This window comes from Trachypithecus francoisi, unplaced genomic scaffold, assembly GCF_009764315.1.
Source record: "Trachypithecus francoisi isolate TF-2019V2 unplaced genomic scaffold, Tfra_2.0 Lachesis_group20, whole genome shotgun sequence".
Taxonomy (NCBI): Eukaryota; Metazoa; Chordata; class Mammalia; order Primates; family Cercopithecidae; genus Trachypithecus; species Trachypithecus francoisi.
The window spans coordinates 55,319,470-55,335,438 of record NW_022681466.1 but is presented as its reverse complement, the minus strand read 5'-3'; the positions used below and the strand labels follow the sequence as shown (position 1 = coordinate 55,335,438).

Below are 15,969 nucleotides of genomic sequence, written 5' to 3'. Positions count from 1 at the left end.
GAAGCTGAGGCGGGTGGATCACCCGAAGTCAGGAGTTCAAAACCAGTCTGGCCAACATGGAGAAACCTCGTCTCTTTTAAAAACACAAAAATTAGCCAGGTGCAGCGGTAGACACCTGTAATCCCAGCTACTCGGGAAACTGAGGCAGGAGAATCACTTGAACCCAGGAGGCAGAGGTTGCAGTGAGACAAGATCGTGTCATTGCACTGTAGCCTGGGCGACACAGTGACACTCTGTCTCAAAAAAAAAAAAAGGGCCGGGCGAGGTAGCCCACACCTGTAATCCTATCACTTTGGGAGGCCAAGCTGGGCAGATCACTTGAGGTCAGGAGTTTGGGATCAGCCTGCCAGCCTGGCCAACATGGCAAAACCCCATCTCTACTAAAACTACAAAAATTAGCCAGGTGTAGCAGTGCATGCCTGTAGTCCCAGCTACTCGGGAGGCTGAGGCAGGAGAATTGCTTGAATCTGGGAGGTGGAGGCTGCAGTGAGCAGACTGTGCCATTGCTCTCCAGCCTGGGTGACAGAGCGAGACCTTATCTCAAATAATAAGATACACTTTTAAAAAGTTTGAAACTTACATAAGAGTTAATATCTTTAACAATGTGGAGTTTTGAAAAACACAGACGAAATGGACAACATCCTAATATAGTTATTAAAAACGGGGAAAGCCAGACACGGTAGTGAGTGCCTACAGTCCCAGCTACCCAGGAGGTTCAGGCAGGAGAATCACTTTGTGCCCAGGAGTATTGAGGTTGTAGTGCATTCTGACCATACTTGTGAATAGCCACTGCACTCCAGCCTGGGCAACGAAGTGAGACCTCGTGCCTTAAAAAAAAAAAAAGAGGCCAGGCACAGTGGCTCACTCCTGTAATCCCAGCACTTTGGGAGGCTAAGGCGGGTGGATTATCCATAGTCAGGAGTTCGAGACTAGCCTGGCCAACATGGTGAAATTTTGCCTCTACTACAAACACTAAAAATTAGACGGACATAGTGGTACACGCCTGTAATCCCAGCTACTCAGGAGGCTGAGGCAGGAGAATCACTTGAACCTGGGAGGCGGAGGTTGCAGTGAGCTGAGATCGTGCCATTGCACTCCAGTCTGGGCAACAAGAGCACAGCTCTATCCGCCCCCCCCAAAAAAAAAGTACAGTAAAAATACAGTTACTATAATTTTACGAGAGCATGGTTGTATGTGTGGTCCATTATTGACTGAAAACATCATTACATGGTGCATGACTGCATGTGGAAAGTGAATGACACACTTCTAACTAACTCATGAGTCAGTAATGGAGTTTTGAGGAAAATTAGAAAAAGCTTATGAACTGAATAAAAACTAAAATACAGGCCGGCTGTGGTGGCTCACGCCTGTAATCCCAGCACTTTGGGAGGCCAAGGCAGGCGGATCACGAGGTCAGGAGATTGAGACCATCCTGGCTAACACGGTGAAACCCTGTCTCTACTAAAACATTAGCCAGACGTGGTAGTGCACACCTGTAGCCCCAGCTACTCGGTAGGCTGAGGGAGAAGAATGGTTTGAACCCCAGAGGCAGAGCTTGCAGTGAGCTGAGATCACCCAACTGCACTGCAGCTTGGGCGACAGAGTGAGACTCCGTCTCAAAAAACATAATTAAAAAAAAATACAGCATAAAATGTGTAGGATACACTTAAAGCAGTGCTTAGAGGAAAATTTATAGTACTAACTGCTATATTAGAAAAAACAAGGACTCAAATCAATAATCTAAGCTTCTATCTTAAAAATATAAAGGCCAGGCATGGTGGTTCACGTCTGTAATCCCAGCACACTGGGAGGCTGAGGTGGTCAAATCACGAGGTCAGGAGTTCGAGACCAGCCTGGCTAACATGGTGAAACCCCGTCTCTACTAAAAATACAAAAAAATTAGCTGGGGGTTGTGGCGGGCATCCGTAATCCCAGCTACTCGGGAGGCTGAGGCAGGAGAATCGCTTGAACCCGGGAGGCGGGAGTTGCAGTGAGCCAAGATCGCGCCACTGCACTCTAGCCCGGGCAACAGTGCAAGACTCCGTCTCAAAATAAATAAATATATATATATATAAAGAAAAAAACCCGGGAGGCGGAGCTTGCAGTGAGCTGAGATCCGGCCACTGCACTCCAGCCTGGGAGACAGAGCGAGACTCCGTCTCAAAAAAAAAAAAAAAAAAAAAAAGAAAAAAGCAAGTTAAACCAAAAGTAAATATAAGGAAGGAAATACTAAAGAACAGAACGGAAATCAGTGAAATAGAAAACAAAAGGCCAATAGAGAAAAAAATTCAAGTCAAAAATTGGTTATTTCAGAGGAAGCAGAGGAAGTCAGTAAGACGAAAAGGCCTCTAGCCAAACTAACAAAGGAAAACAAGCAGACATAAATTACCAATAATGCAAACAAAAGAGAGTGTACCACTACAGACCCTATACACATTAAAAAGATGAGGAAATACAATGAACAGCTTTAAGCTCCTAAATCTGACAACACAGATGAAATGGACAAATTATTTTGACAGATAAAAACTACCAAAAAGTCACTCAAGAAAGTAACCTGATTAGTAATATGTATATGAAAGAAAACTACAGGCCTAGACAGTTTCACTATCAAATTCCATTAAATATTAAAGAAAATAATACCAATTCTACATAAATTCTTCAATTCATTTTATGAAAACATCATGACATTGATGGCTTCAGAAAACTGACAAAAACTGAAGATTTCTGACCAATATAAAAGCAAAAGTCGTCAACATAAAAGCAAAATATCATCAACAAAATGAGATTAAATTCAGCAATATATAAACATGACACCACAGCACAATCAAGCAGGATTTATCTAGAAATGCAAGGCTGGTTCAGCATTAGAAAATCATTGTCATACTCGATTCTAGACATACTAAAGAAGAAATATAAACAGAGGCAGAAAATCAAACTGACAACATCCATTCATGATAAAACACTCAAACTAGGAATAGAAAGGAACATCCTTAACCTATTAAAGGTATCTACAAAAAACCTGCTGCAAGGCCGGGCGCGGTGGCTCAAGCCTGTAATCCCAGCACTTTGGGAGGCCGAGACGGGCGGATCACAAGGTCAGGAGATCGAGACCATCCTGGCTAACACGGTGAAACCCCGTCTCTACTAAAAATACAAAAACTAGCCGGGCGAGATGGCGGGCGCCTGTAGTCCCAGCTACTCGGGAGGCTGAGGCAGGAGAATGCCGTAGACCTGGGAGGTGGAGCTTGCAGTGAGCTGAGATCCGGCCACTGCACTCCAGTCCCGGCGACAGAGCGAGACTCCGCCTCAAAAAAAAAAAAAAAAAAAAAACCTGCTGCTAACATCATACTTAATGCTTGAAGACTGAAAGCTTTCCTCTAAAGATTAGAAATAACACAAAGGGTGCTTGCTTGGGCAGCACATATACTAAAATTGGAACAAGAAGATTAGCATGGCCCCTGCACAAGGATGACACGCAAATTTGTACAGTGTTCCATATTTGTACATTTTTTAAAAACTTAAAGAGTATAACTGGATTGTTTGCAACTCAAAGGATAAGCACTTTGGGGGATGGATACCCCATTCTTCGTATGTGCTTATTTTGCATTGCATGCTTGTTTCAAAACATCTCATGTACCCCATAAATATATAAACCTACTATGTACCCACAAAAATTAAAAGTAAAAACTAAATTAAAAAAGAAGGTAATGATATCCACTCTAATCACTCCTAATCAATGCTGTACTAGAAGTTCTAGTCAGTGTTATAAGGCAAGAAAAAGAACTAAAAGGCATACGTAACAGAAAAAAAGAAAACTGTCTCTACTTACTGACAATATTAGTGTGTACACTGAAAATCCCAAAAATGTACAAAATAGCAATGGGAAAAAACTGAGTAAACATAAGTCTAATAATATGTGGGTAGAATTTATACAGCAAAAACAATACAAATCTGGTGAAAGAAATAAACGTCAACCTAATTAAATGGAGACATATATTCATAGACTGAATGACTCAATACTGCTATGAGGTAATTCTCTTCTAACTGATCCAAAAATTCAATGATTCATAGATTCAACACAATCTCAAAAGTCCAACAGGATTTTCTGTAGATATCAAGACACTGATTCAAGCCTGTATATGAAAAGGCAAAAGCTGCAAAGTAACCAAAATAACTGTTTAAAAAAAATAAAGGTGAAGAATTCACATTACCTGAAGATCCAATAACATCTATGTATATTGTTTGGATTGTTAGAAGGCAGGAAAAAGTAAAAAATAAAATACATAAGTACACGAGAACCCTCAAAAGACAACTCTGAAATACGTCATTACACTGTTAAACTAGAGTTAACAGCATCCAGTGCATACCTGCTTCTTTTCCATACACACTAAAGTTCCTAAAAGTACTTTATTATAAAAATTAGCACCATCCTGGTTGCCCTGCACCTATTCAGAATATTGCTACAACAGAGCCGTCAATGTAAACTAACAAAGAAAGGTCTTTTCATTTTTTTTTTTTTTTTTGAGACGGAGTCTCACTCTGTCGCCCAGGCTGGAGTGCAGTGGCCGGATCTCAGTTCACTGCAAGCTCCGCCTCCCGGGTTGACGCCATCCTCCTGACTCAGCCTCCCCAGTAGCTAGGACTACAGGCGCCCACCACCTCGCCCGGCTAGTTTTTTTGTACTTTTTTTAGTAGAGACGGGGTTTCACCGTGTTAGCCAGGATAGTCTCGATCTCCTGACCTCGTGATCCACCTGTCTCAGCCTCCCAAAGTACTGGGATTACAGGCTTGAGCCACCACTCCCAGCCAGGTCTTTTCATTTTTAATAGCTGTCATGAAAAAACTACAGGAAAGAAACAGCAGCAAGGAGCTTTCACAGCAATCCTAGACTTCATAATTCTTCTAGTCTGCTAAATACACATACATAAATATCCAAACAAAATGTAGGACTAATATAAGTGGATAAACCATAGATCAGACTTTTTTTTTTTTTTGAAGACAGTCTCACTCTGTCGGCCAGGCTAGAGTGCAGTGGCGCCATCTCGGCTCACTGCAACCTCAGTCTCCAGAGCTCAAGCAATTCTCCTGCCTCAGCCTCCCACGTAGCTGGGATTACAGGTGTGTGCCACTATGCCCAGCTAATTTTTGTATTTTTAGTAGACGCGGGGTTTCACCATGTTGGCCAGGCTAGTCTCGAACTCCTGACCTCAGGTAATCTGCCCGCTTCGGCCTCCCAAAGTGCTGGGATTACAGGTGTGAGCCACCGTGCCCAGCCTAGATCAGGTTTTTAAAATATAAATACTTGCAACAAGTTTTTTAAAGGTACTATGAAACAGCGTATACAATTTTCTTTAAAAAGTCTATTAGATTACATTTTTTAAATTATCTAATCTGTTCTTAGAGGAAAATATCATTAATTTACCATATGCTTCCTAATAAAGCGAACAATAAAAAGAAACTAACAATCACATCAACAGCCAATGAGATCTAATTTATTCCTGTTTCCACAAAAGTAGACCAGAGAAGCCTAGCACTTATTAGGCTATTTACACTTGAAAATGTGAAAGGCGGCCGGGCGCGGTGGCTCAAGCCTGTAATCCCAGCACTTTGGGAGGCCGAGACGGGCGGATCACGAGCTCAGGAGATCGAGACCATCCTAGCTAACCCGGTGAAACCCTGTCTCTACTAAAAAATACAAAAAACTAGCCGGGCGAGGTGGCGGGCACCTGTAGTCCCAGCTACTCGGGAGGCTGGGGCAGGAGAATGGCGTGAACCCGGGAGGCGGAGCTTGCAGTGAGCTGAGATCCGGCCACTGCACTCCAGGCTGGGCGACAGGGCGAGACTCCATCTCAAAAAAAAAAAGAAAATGTGAAAGGCATACATAATTTTTGTGGGTGGCATCACTTTATCTAATCATAAACCCATACATGTCCAAGAAAGCTGATAAAACAAGAATAAAATCCAATATAATTTATTTTAAAATCTCAGACCAAAGTAGGATTTTCAGAATTAAGTAACTGTTCCAAATTTGCAAAACATAGTCAAATAACTGACAATAACATTATTCAAGAGCAACAAAAAGAAGATGGGGGAAGGTACTCATAATCACAGCACATTCAGTATTACTTGAGGAATGCTCCTTGAATCAACAAGGATAATGTCATAGTATTCCATCTTTTAAGAACCTTCAGATTTTCACAAAAAAAGGACAGTGTTAGTCCTAAGCAATTGATTTAATATTATAAAGCCCTTTTCCCTACATCTGTTAGTCAAAGGGTTCAGGCTTAGAAAACAGCCAATTTAGTAAAATGTGCAGTCCTCTGGAGAAAGAAAATTGCTTCTTTACACCGAATTGATAGAGATTATACTATCTACTATATCCTCCCTCAAGAGACACACACAAACACACACACACATGTAATTATACCAATAACTGAAATGATAAATAAGACTGAGAAATATCAGCAAGAAGTTTGAGATTATAGGACGAATCAGGCTTACCTACACATTTGTATTTTTAGTAGAGATTGGGTTTTACCATGTTGGCCAAGCTGGTCTCAAACTCCTGGGCTCAAGTGATCTGCCAGCCTCAGCCTGCCTAAGTGCTTGATTAGAGTCATGAGCCACCACGCCAGGCCTGTTGTGAGCATTTTTATTGCTAAGTAGTATCCTATTGTATGGATATACCACTATATGTTTTTAGGAAACTTATACATCACAATTACTTATTCCTAGTAAACTAGAAAGATGAAGAACTTTCTTTTTTTTTTTTTTTTGAGACGGAGTCTTGCTCTGCCGCCCAGGCTGGAGTGCAGTGGCCGGCTCTCAGCTCACTGCAAGCTCCGCCTCCCGGGTTCACGCCATTCTCCTGCCTCAGCCTCCCGAGTAGCTGGGACTACAGGCGCCCGCCTCGTCGCCCGGCTAGTTTTTTGTATTTTTAGTAGAGACGGGGTTTCGCCGTATTAGCCAGGATGGTCTCGATCTCCTGACCTCGTGATCCGCCCGTCTCGGCCTCCCAAAGTGCTGGGATTACAGGCTTGAGCCACCGCGCCCGCCTGAAGAAACTTTCTTAACCATACTATCCTTTTTTTTTTTTTTTTTTTTTTTTTTTTTGAGGCGGAGTCTCGCTCTGTCGCCCGACTGGAGTGCAGTGGCCGGATCTCAGCTCACTGCAAGCTCCGCCTCCCGGTTTACGCCATTCTCCTGCCTCAGCCTCCCGAGTAGCTGGGACTACAGGCGCCCGCCACCTCACCCGCTAGTTTTTGTGTTTTTAGTAGAGACGGAGTTTCACCGTGTTAGCCAGGATGGTCTCGATCTCCTGACCTCGTGATCCGCCCGTCTCGGCCTCCCAAAGTGCTGGGATTACAGGCTTGAGCCACCGCGCCCGGCCCATACTATCCTATTTAATGGTGAAATACATTTCTATTACAGCCAAAAAGAAACCTTTATTATTCAACATTGTTCAGTGGTCCTGGTGCTGTTAACATATGCCACAATACATAGAGCATTCTACAAAAACAATAATACAAAATAGGTTCCATAAATAGGCAATTCAAAGAACAAGATTACAAATGGCCAGTAAACTTACAAAAATATGCTAGCAGAACAGTGGTAAGTGAAATAGAAAATATTTAAAAAACAGAAAAAAATAAACCATAAAAAGGAAAAGTGGCTGGACGCAGTGGCTCTGTAAGTGGTGAGGTCTGTAATCCGAGCACTTTGGCAGGCCCAGGTGGGAAAACAACTTGAGCCTAGGAGTCCAAGACCAGCCTAAGCAAACTAGGGAAACCCCATCTCTACAAAAAAATGTGAAAATTAGCTGGGTGTGGTGGCATGTGCCTGTTGTCCCAGCTACTTGGAAGGAAGTTGAGGTGAGAGGATCGCTTGAGCCAGGGAGGTTGAGGCTGTCGTAAACCATGATTGTACCACTGCATTCCAACCTGGATGACCCTGTCTCAAAAAAAAAAAAAAAAAAAAAAAAAAAACAGAAAAATCAACAAAGCCAACTTTCAAGACGTTGGCTCTTGAAACAAAATAGACAAACCTATTAACCAAACAGAAAAGAACAAAAAGATAGAAGACTCAAATTACTAAAATCAGTAATGAAAGCAGAGATTTGCTGTTGTTTGTTTTTTTGGTTTTTTTTGAGATGGAGTCTTGCTCTGTTACCAAGCTGGAGTGCAGTGGCACAACCTCGGCTCACTGCAATCTCAGCTCACTGCAACCTCTGCCTCCCGGGTTCAAGCAATTCTCCTGTCTCAGCCTCCTGAGTACCTGGGACTACAGGCATGCATCACCATGCCCAGCTAGTATTTGTATTTTTAGTAGAGACGGGGTTTCACCATGTTGGCCAGGATGGTCTAGATTCTTGACCTCGTGATCCACCTGCCCTAGCCTCCAAAGTGCTGGGATTACAGGTGGGAGCCACCGTGTCTGGCCAAAGCAGAGATGTTACTACCAAACTTACAGAAATAAAAAGGATATGAGAATAATATGAACAACCATTAAGTAATCTAGATGAAATGGTCAAATTCCTAAAATCACACAAACTACCAAAACTAACTCAAGAAAACAGAACATTTCAACAGACTAAATTGACCTAGATCTAATTTCAACAAGTAAAGACATTGATAAAGCAGTAATCAGAAACCTGTCAGAGGAAACAGCCTGGAACTAGATGGCTTCACTCATGACTCCTACAATTTTTTTAAAGAGATGGGAGTCTTGCTATGTTGCCCAGATTGGACTCGAACTCATGGGCTCAAGTGATCCTCTAGCCTCAGCCTCCCAAGTCTGGGACTACAGCCATGTACCACCAAGCCAGACTTCTACCAAATATTTAAAGAATTAACTCATTTTATGGGCCAGTAGTGCCTTGACACAAAGCCAGACGAAGATATCACAAGAAGAAAAAAATTACAGACCAAATACCCCTTATGAATACAGACTCAAAAATCCTCAACAAAAATACCTAAATCCAGCAGCATGTTAAAAGGATTATACACTCTGAGCAAGTGGCACTTATTCTAGGAATCCAAGGGTGATTCAACATATGAAAAGAAATCAATGTATCACTTTATCAAAATGAAGGGAAAAAACCCACAATCAAATCAATAAATACAGAAAAGGCATTTGATAAAATGCAACACACTTTCGTAATAAAAACACTCAACAGGCTGGGCCGGTGGCTCACGCCTGTAATCCCAGCACTAGGAGACGGAGGCGGCTGGATCACCTGAGGTCAGGAGTTCCTGACCAACATGGTGAAACCTCGTTTTTACTAAAAATTTAAAAATTAGCAGGGCATGGTGGTGCACACCTATAAACCCAGCTACTCAGGAGGCTGAGGCAGGAGAATTGCTTAAACCCCCGAGGCAGAGGCTGCAGTAAACTGAGATCGCATCACTGCACTCCAGCCTGGGCAAAAGAGCAAACTCTGTCACAAAAAAAAAAAGAAAAAGAAAAAAAAGTAATTGATACAACCATTAAGAATTATTTACAGTATATAATAAGTATCTAAATACTGACTGGTAAGACAAGAGCCTCTCCTTCCAGCTGTTTCCTTTTAATAAGCTCATATGGGCCGGGCGCGGTGGCTCACGCCTGTAATCCCAGCACTTTGGGAGGCCAAGAGGGGCGGATCACAAGGTCAGGAGATCGAGACCATGGTGAAACCCCGTCTCTACTAAAAATACAAAAAAAAAAATTAGCCGGGCGCGGTGGTGGGCGCCTGCAGTCCCAGCTACTCAGGAGGCTGAGGCAGGAGAATGGCGTGAACCCGGGAGGCGGAGCTTGCAGTGAGCTGAGATCGCGCCACTGCCCTCCAGCCTGGGCGACAGAGCGAGACTCCGTCTCAAAAAAAAAAAAAAAAAAAAAAAAAAGCTCATATGGTACCTCTACTTTTCCATGCTTTCACTGTTTAATACTGTGGCCACTTTTGGGGGCTTGTGGAGCAAACTACAACACAGAGTTACAATACGATACAAAAATTCTTGTAATGTCTCTCTCACAAGCACTTACATTCCTTCAAGTTTGAAAGAGTGTTGACCCAAAATGTTAACAGTTTAAAAAAAAAAAAAAATGCAAGTTAAAAAAAATAAGAGTTGTGACTATTCTCAGGTGTCAGAAAGGTAAATGCAAGACAGGGGTGAAGCAGTAATTTTTTAAGTTTAATATCACAGTTCAAAATCTGTAAGTGTTACAACTTTGCAAAGTAGAAAGATTTTTGTTCTTTTTTAAAAATTCCACGCATACACTGGAAGACATTCTCCTAAAATATTACTTTTAAGCTGAGGATGAGGAAGGGAAGTAGGACTGTCAAATTAGATACCTATAACTACCCACTATCATATTACAGACTATCTTTAAAAAAAACAATTTTTTTTTTTTTTTTTGGAGACAGAGTCTCGCTCTGTCGCCCAGGCTGGAGTGCAGTGGCGTGATCTTGGCTAACCAAAACCTCTGCCACCCGGGTTCACGCCGTTCTCCTGCCTCAGCCTCCCAAGTAGCTGGGACTACAGGCGCCTGCCACCATGCCTGGCTAATTTTTTTGTATTTTTAGTAGAGACGGGGTTTCACCGTGTTAGCCAGGGTGATCTCGATCTCCTGACCTCGTGATCCGCCTGCCTCGGCCTCCCAAAGTGCTGGCATTACAGGCATGAGCCACCATGCCCGGCCTTAACTTGCATTTTTTTTTTTTTTTTTTTTGAGATGGAGTCTCGCTCTGTCACCTAGGCTGGAGTGCAGTGGCTGGATCTCAGCTCATTGCAAGCTCCGCCTCCCGAGTTTACGCCATTCTCCTGCCTCAGCCTCCCGAGTAGCTGGGACTACAGGTGCCCGCCACCTCGCCCGGCTAGTTTTTTGTGCTTTTTTAGTAGAGACGGGGTTTCACCGCGTTAGTCAGGGTGGTCTCGATCTCCTGACCTCGTGATCCGCCCGTCTCGGCCTCCCAAAATGCTGGGATTACAGGCTTGAGCCACCACGCCCGGCCAAAAAAAAATTTTTTTTAAAGAGACAGAGTCTTTCTCACTACACTGCCCTGGCTGGATTCAAACTCTTGGGGCTCAAGAGATTCTCCTGCCTCAGCCGCCTAAGTAGCTGGGACTACAGATTTGTAGTCCTTGCCCTGTAATTATGGACTATTTAGATATCTGTAACTCCACACTAACAAATCTAACAAGAAGGATTTTCTGTCAAAACAGAAATTCTGTAAAACAACTGGCCTGGACTCTTCAAAACGTAATTAAAGACAAAAAATACACAGGGAACTGTTCTGGAAGAGACTAAAGAGACATGGCAACAATATGCAATGTATGATGGCCTTTGACTGAATCCCAGATTGGGTAAAAAAATTCCAGCTTTAAAAGGCATTATTGGCTGGGCGCAGTGGCTCACGCCTGTAATCCCAGCACTTTGGGAGGCTGAGGCTGGCAGATCACAAGGTCAGGAGCTCAAGACCAGCCTGACCAACATGGTGAAACTCTGTCTCTACTAGTAAAATACAAAAACATTAGCCAGGCATGGTGGCGCGCACCTGTAATCCCAGCTACTCAGGAGGTTGAGGCAGGAGAATTGCTTGAACCCGGGAGGCGGAGGTTGCAGTGAGCCGAGATCACCCCATTGCACTCCAGCCTGGGCAACAGAGTGAGACTCCGTCTCAAAAAAAAAAAAAAAAAACACACATTAGAGAAAATCTGACACTGTATATTTGATAAGAATACTATATTGCTGCTAAATTTCCTATCACAATTATATTGTGCTTAGCAGGAAAATGTTCTTGGGCAATACATACTGAAGTATTTAGGGTCATGATTCTGCAACTAATTCAAATGGTTCAGGGGAAAAAAGTGTCTATGTAGCATAGCAACATATGTTATAGAGCAATAAGTTAATGGATTGGTAAGCTTTCATGAAGATAATGGCTATTCATTTTACTAGACTTGCAACTTTTCAGTAAGTTTTACATTTTTCAAAATAAAAAGTTGGAAAGTTCTAAACAGACTAAATTTATTACTAAAGTCCAACAACAGTAGACTAAATAATTAATTACTAAAACTCACTCAAGAGGTGGGAATGTTATCTCTTGTTAGACAGTAATTAGAAAGAGTAACAACTTCTAATCATGTTTTAGAATCTGATAGCTTTATTTGTTCTGAGACAAGGTCTCCTTACTCTGTTATGCAGGCTGAAATGCCGTGCCACGACTCACTGCAGCCTCGACCTCCTGAGCTCTGGGCTCAAGGGATCTTCCCACCTCACCCTCCCAAGTAGCTGAGACTACAGGCATATGCCACCACACCCAGCTGATTTTTGTATTTTTGACAATGGGTTTTGCCATGTTGCCCACACTATTCTCGAACTTCTGAGCTCACGCAATCTGCCCACCTCAGCCTCCCAAAGTGCTGGGATTACAGGTATGAGTCACTGCACCCAGCCAGAACCTGATAGTTTTTTTGTTTTTTGTTTTTTGTTTTTTTTGAGGCAGAGTCTCGCTCTGTCACCCTGGCTGGAGTGCAGTGGCCGGATCTCAGCTCACTGCAAGCTCCGCCTCCCGGGTTTATGCCATTCTCCTGCCTCAGCCTCCCGAGTAGCTGGGACTACAGGCGCCCGCCACCTCACCCGGCTAATTTTTGTATTTTTAGTAGAGACGAGGTTTCACCGTGTTAGCCAGGATGGTCTCGATCTCCTGACCTCGTGATCCACCCGTCTCGGCCTCCCAAAGTGCTGGGATTACAGGCTTGAGCCACCGCGCCCGGCCCAGAACCTGATAGTTTTATAGGTATTTGCAAACTTCAAAGCAGAAAAAAAAACTTTTAAATTTGTTTTGATGCTCACATAATTCTAATAGTAAACAGAACAGAAAAAGAAAAATCCACAAACCAATTTTACTCTGAATCCATATAAAAATGGTATTTTCTTTTTTTTTTTTTAATGGTATTTTCAACAGAATATTCAAAAAGTAATAACTGGAACATTCGAAAAATAAAAACAATAAATTTAAAAAATGTAATATTGGAACAATGTTTAAATTTGGGATTATACATATGAATGTTTTGTAACAGTCTTCTCAATACCATCCCCTTATACCTGTGGAAGAAAGACATTGCTAATCCACCACACCATTTTCCCCATAGAATATAAAGACAGTTACGGCCGGGCACGCTGGCTCACACCTGTAATCCCAGCCCCTTGGAAGGCTGAGGCGGGCGAATCACAAGATCAGGAGGCCGAGACCAGCCTGGCCAACATGATGAAACTCCATCTCTGATAAAAATACAAAAAATTAGCTGGGTGTAGTGGTGGGCGCCTGTAATCTCAGCTACTCGGGAGGCTGAGGCAGGAGAATCGCTTGAATCTGGGAGACTCCATCTCAAAAAAAAAAAAAAAAAAGAATATAAGGCAGTTCCAAAGGCATAAGTACGCCTTCATTTTATCAGAATTGAAATAGAATGCACAACTTATTTCCCACTTCCAGGTTTTCTACTTCAAAAAGCCAAGTTAGATTATTATATCTTATACATTACATGCCAAAATTAATCAGACACGGACTAATGAGTTTAATCAGAAATAAGTTTTAATAATAGTTTAAATATACTCTATGAAACCAATGTTAAGAAATACACAGGCCAGCGCAGTGGCTCAGGCCTGTAATTCCAACACTTTGAGAGGCTGAGGCAGGCAGATCACTTGATGTCAGGAGTTCAAGACCAGCCTGGTCAACATGATGAAACCCCATCTCTACTAAAAATGCAAAAATTAGGCCGGGCATAGTGGCTCAAACCTGTAATACCAGCACTTTGGGAGGCCAAGGCGGGTGGATCACGTCAGGAGCTCGAGACCAGCCTGGCCAACATGGTGTGACCCCGTCTCTACTAAAAATACAAAAATTAGCCAGGCGTGGTGGCAGGCACCTGTAGTCCCAGCTACTTGGGAGGCTGAGGCAGGAGAATTGCTTGAATCTGGGAGGTGGAGGTTGCAGTGAGCCAAGGTCTCACCACTGTACTCCAGCCTGGGAGACGGAGGGAGACTCCATCTCATAAATAATTAAATAAATAAGCAAGCAAGCAAACAAGCAAGCCGGGTGTGGTGGTGCATGCCTGTAATCCCAGCTACCTGGGAGGGTGAGGCAGGAGAATAGCTTCAACCTGGGAGGTAAAGGTTGCAGCAAGCCAAGATTGTGCCACTGCACTCCAGCCTGGCAATAGAGCAAAACTCCATCTCAAAAAAAAAAAAAAGGAATTATATAAAACTCCTATACCAGGTAAATTACATTTTATTTGATCCTCTTAAAGGCATTTTTAAGTACTTCTTAAGTAAAGATGTCAGGAGGAGTAAGATTTTACATATAGTATACTTAGCAAGGTACCCGGCATACAGGGAACAATAATATCTACTTTTATTATCCCCAATTTATAGATGTGAAACTCAAGATTCAGAGACATCAAGCAATCTGTTAAGATTACACAGCCTAATAAGTGGTGGAACAGAAATCTGAACCCAAGGGGTTTCATCCTAGAAAATCCCTTCTTAACTACTATACTATAGACTGCCTATACAGTAAAAATGCAGAGAAGCAATAATAAAGGAAATATGCCAAAACACTGATGATCTCTAGGTGGTAAAATCAGGTATAATTTTAATCTTCCTTATGTTCTAGTCATACATGAAGTACTTTTAAAACTGTTTTTTCCAGAAAATTAAAAAGTATCAGTAACACAAATACCAGTACTACAAATACCTAGAAGTTATAAAATCCACATCAAAAGCTTGGTCTTATTAGTTCCATAGCAGTACTTTCAAGAATGGCAACATATTTTCTGATAAATGAAACTACTGAACTAAGCTCAATAATCAAAATCTAGTAACCAGCTGGGGGCAGTGGCTAATGCTTGTAATCCCAGCACTCTGGGGAGCCGAGGAAGGAGGATCACTTGAGGCCAGGAGTTTGAGACCAACCTGGACAACGTGGTGCACCTCTGTCTCTATGAAAAAATACCAAAAAAAAAAAAAATTAGCTGGCCATGATGGGAGCTATTCCAGTGGCTGAGACATGAGAATCACTTGAACCTGGGAGGGGGAGATTACAGTGAGCCAAGATCATGCCACTGCACTCCAGCCTGGTGACAGAGACACTCTCTCAAAAAGAAAAAAGAAAAAAAAGAAGGAAAAAAAGAAAAACAAATCTTAGTCACACCACTTCTGATTTTCAAGAAAATTTAAAGGGAATAGTTAAAATACCCAAGATACTCACATATATAAAATAATACAGTAACTTATCAGTGCAACATAAAACGAATACGATGGGGGAATAAAGAAAAAAAAATTTCCCTTCTGGTATAACTGTTCTTATTGTACATGTGCAACAATTTGGTTAACTATAGTTTAGGTAAGGCAAGAATCATCACCAAAAGGGGTCAGGAGTGGTGGCTCATGCCTATAATCCCAGCATTTTGGGAGGCCAAAGCAGGCAGATCACTTGAGGTCAGGAGGTTGAGACAAGCCTGGCCAACATGGCGAAACCCATCTCTACTAAAAATAACAAAAATTAGCGAGACGTGGTGGTGTGCACCTATAGTCCCAGCTACTCAGGAGGCTGAGGCACAAGAATCACTTGAACCCAGGAGGCAGAGGTTCCAGTGAGCCAAGATTGTGCCACCGTACTCCAGCCTGGGTGACAGAGACATCATCTCAATAAAAAAGTTGAAAAAAAAATTATTACTAAAAGGAAGCAAATATTTAATCCAATATTCAAAATATATTGCTTTTAAATTGTTATGTTAAACTTAGATTTGCCCTTTTTGACCTCTTTTTACTGGTCTTTTCCCAGGGTGTATTTTGGTTCTGTCATCTCCAAAGGAGAACTGTCCTAATGAGACAGTCAGGTGGGAGGGGTCCCTGGATAAACTCCAACCAGCCTGGCCACTGAAGTGGAGCCTCATGAAGTTCACACCTGTTACAGCACAGAGGAGC

General features: G+C 42.4%; 1 protein-coding gene and 1 pseudogene across 3 annotated transcripts in view; one reads left to right on the top strand and one right to left on the bottom strand.

Annotated features, from left to right (window-relative positions):
• Positions 1-15,969, bottom strand: part of TAOK1 (TAO kinase 1) — a 178,849-nt gene that overhangs the window by 109,351 nt on the left and 53,529 nt on the right. The gene's annotated exons all lie outside the window — the stretch shown is intronic.
• LOC117068164 lies at positions 3,403-3,503 on the top strand (annotated as a pseudogene).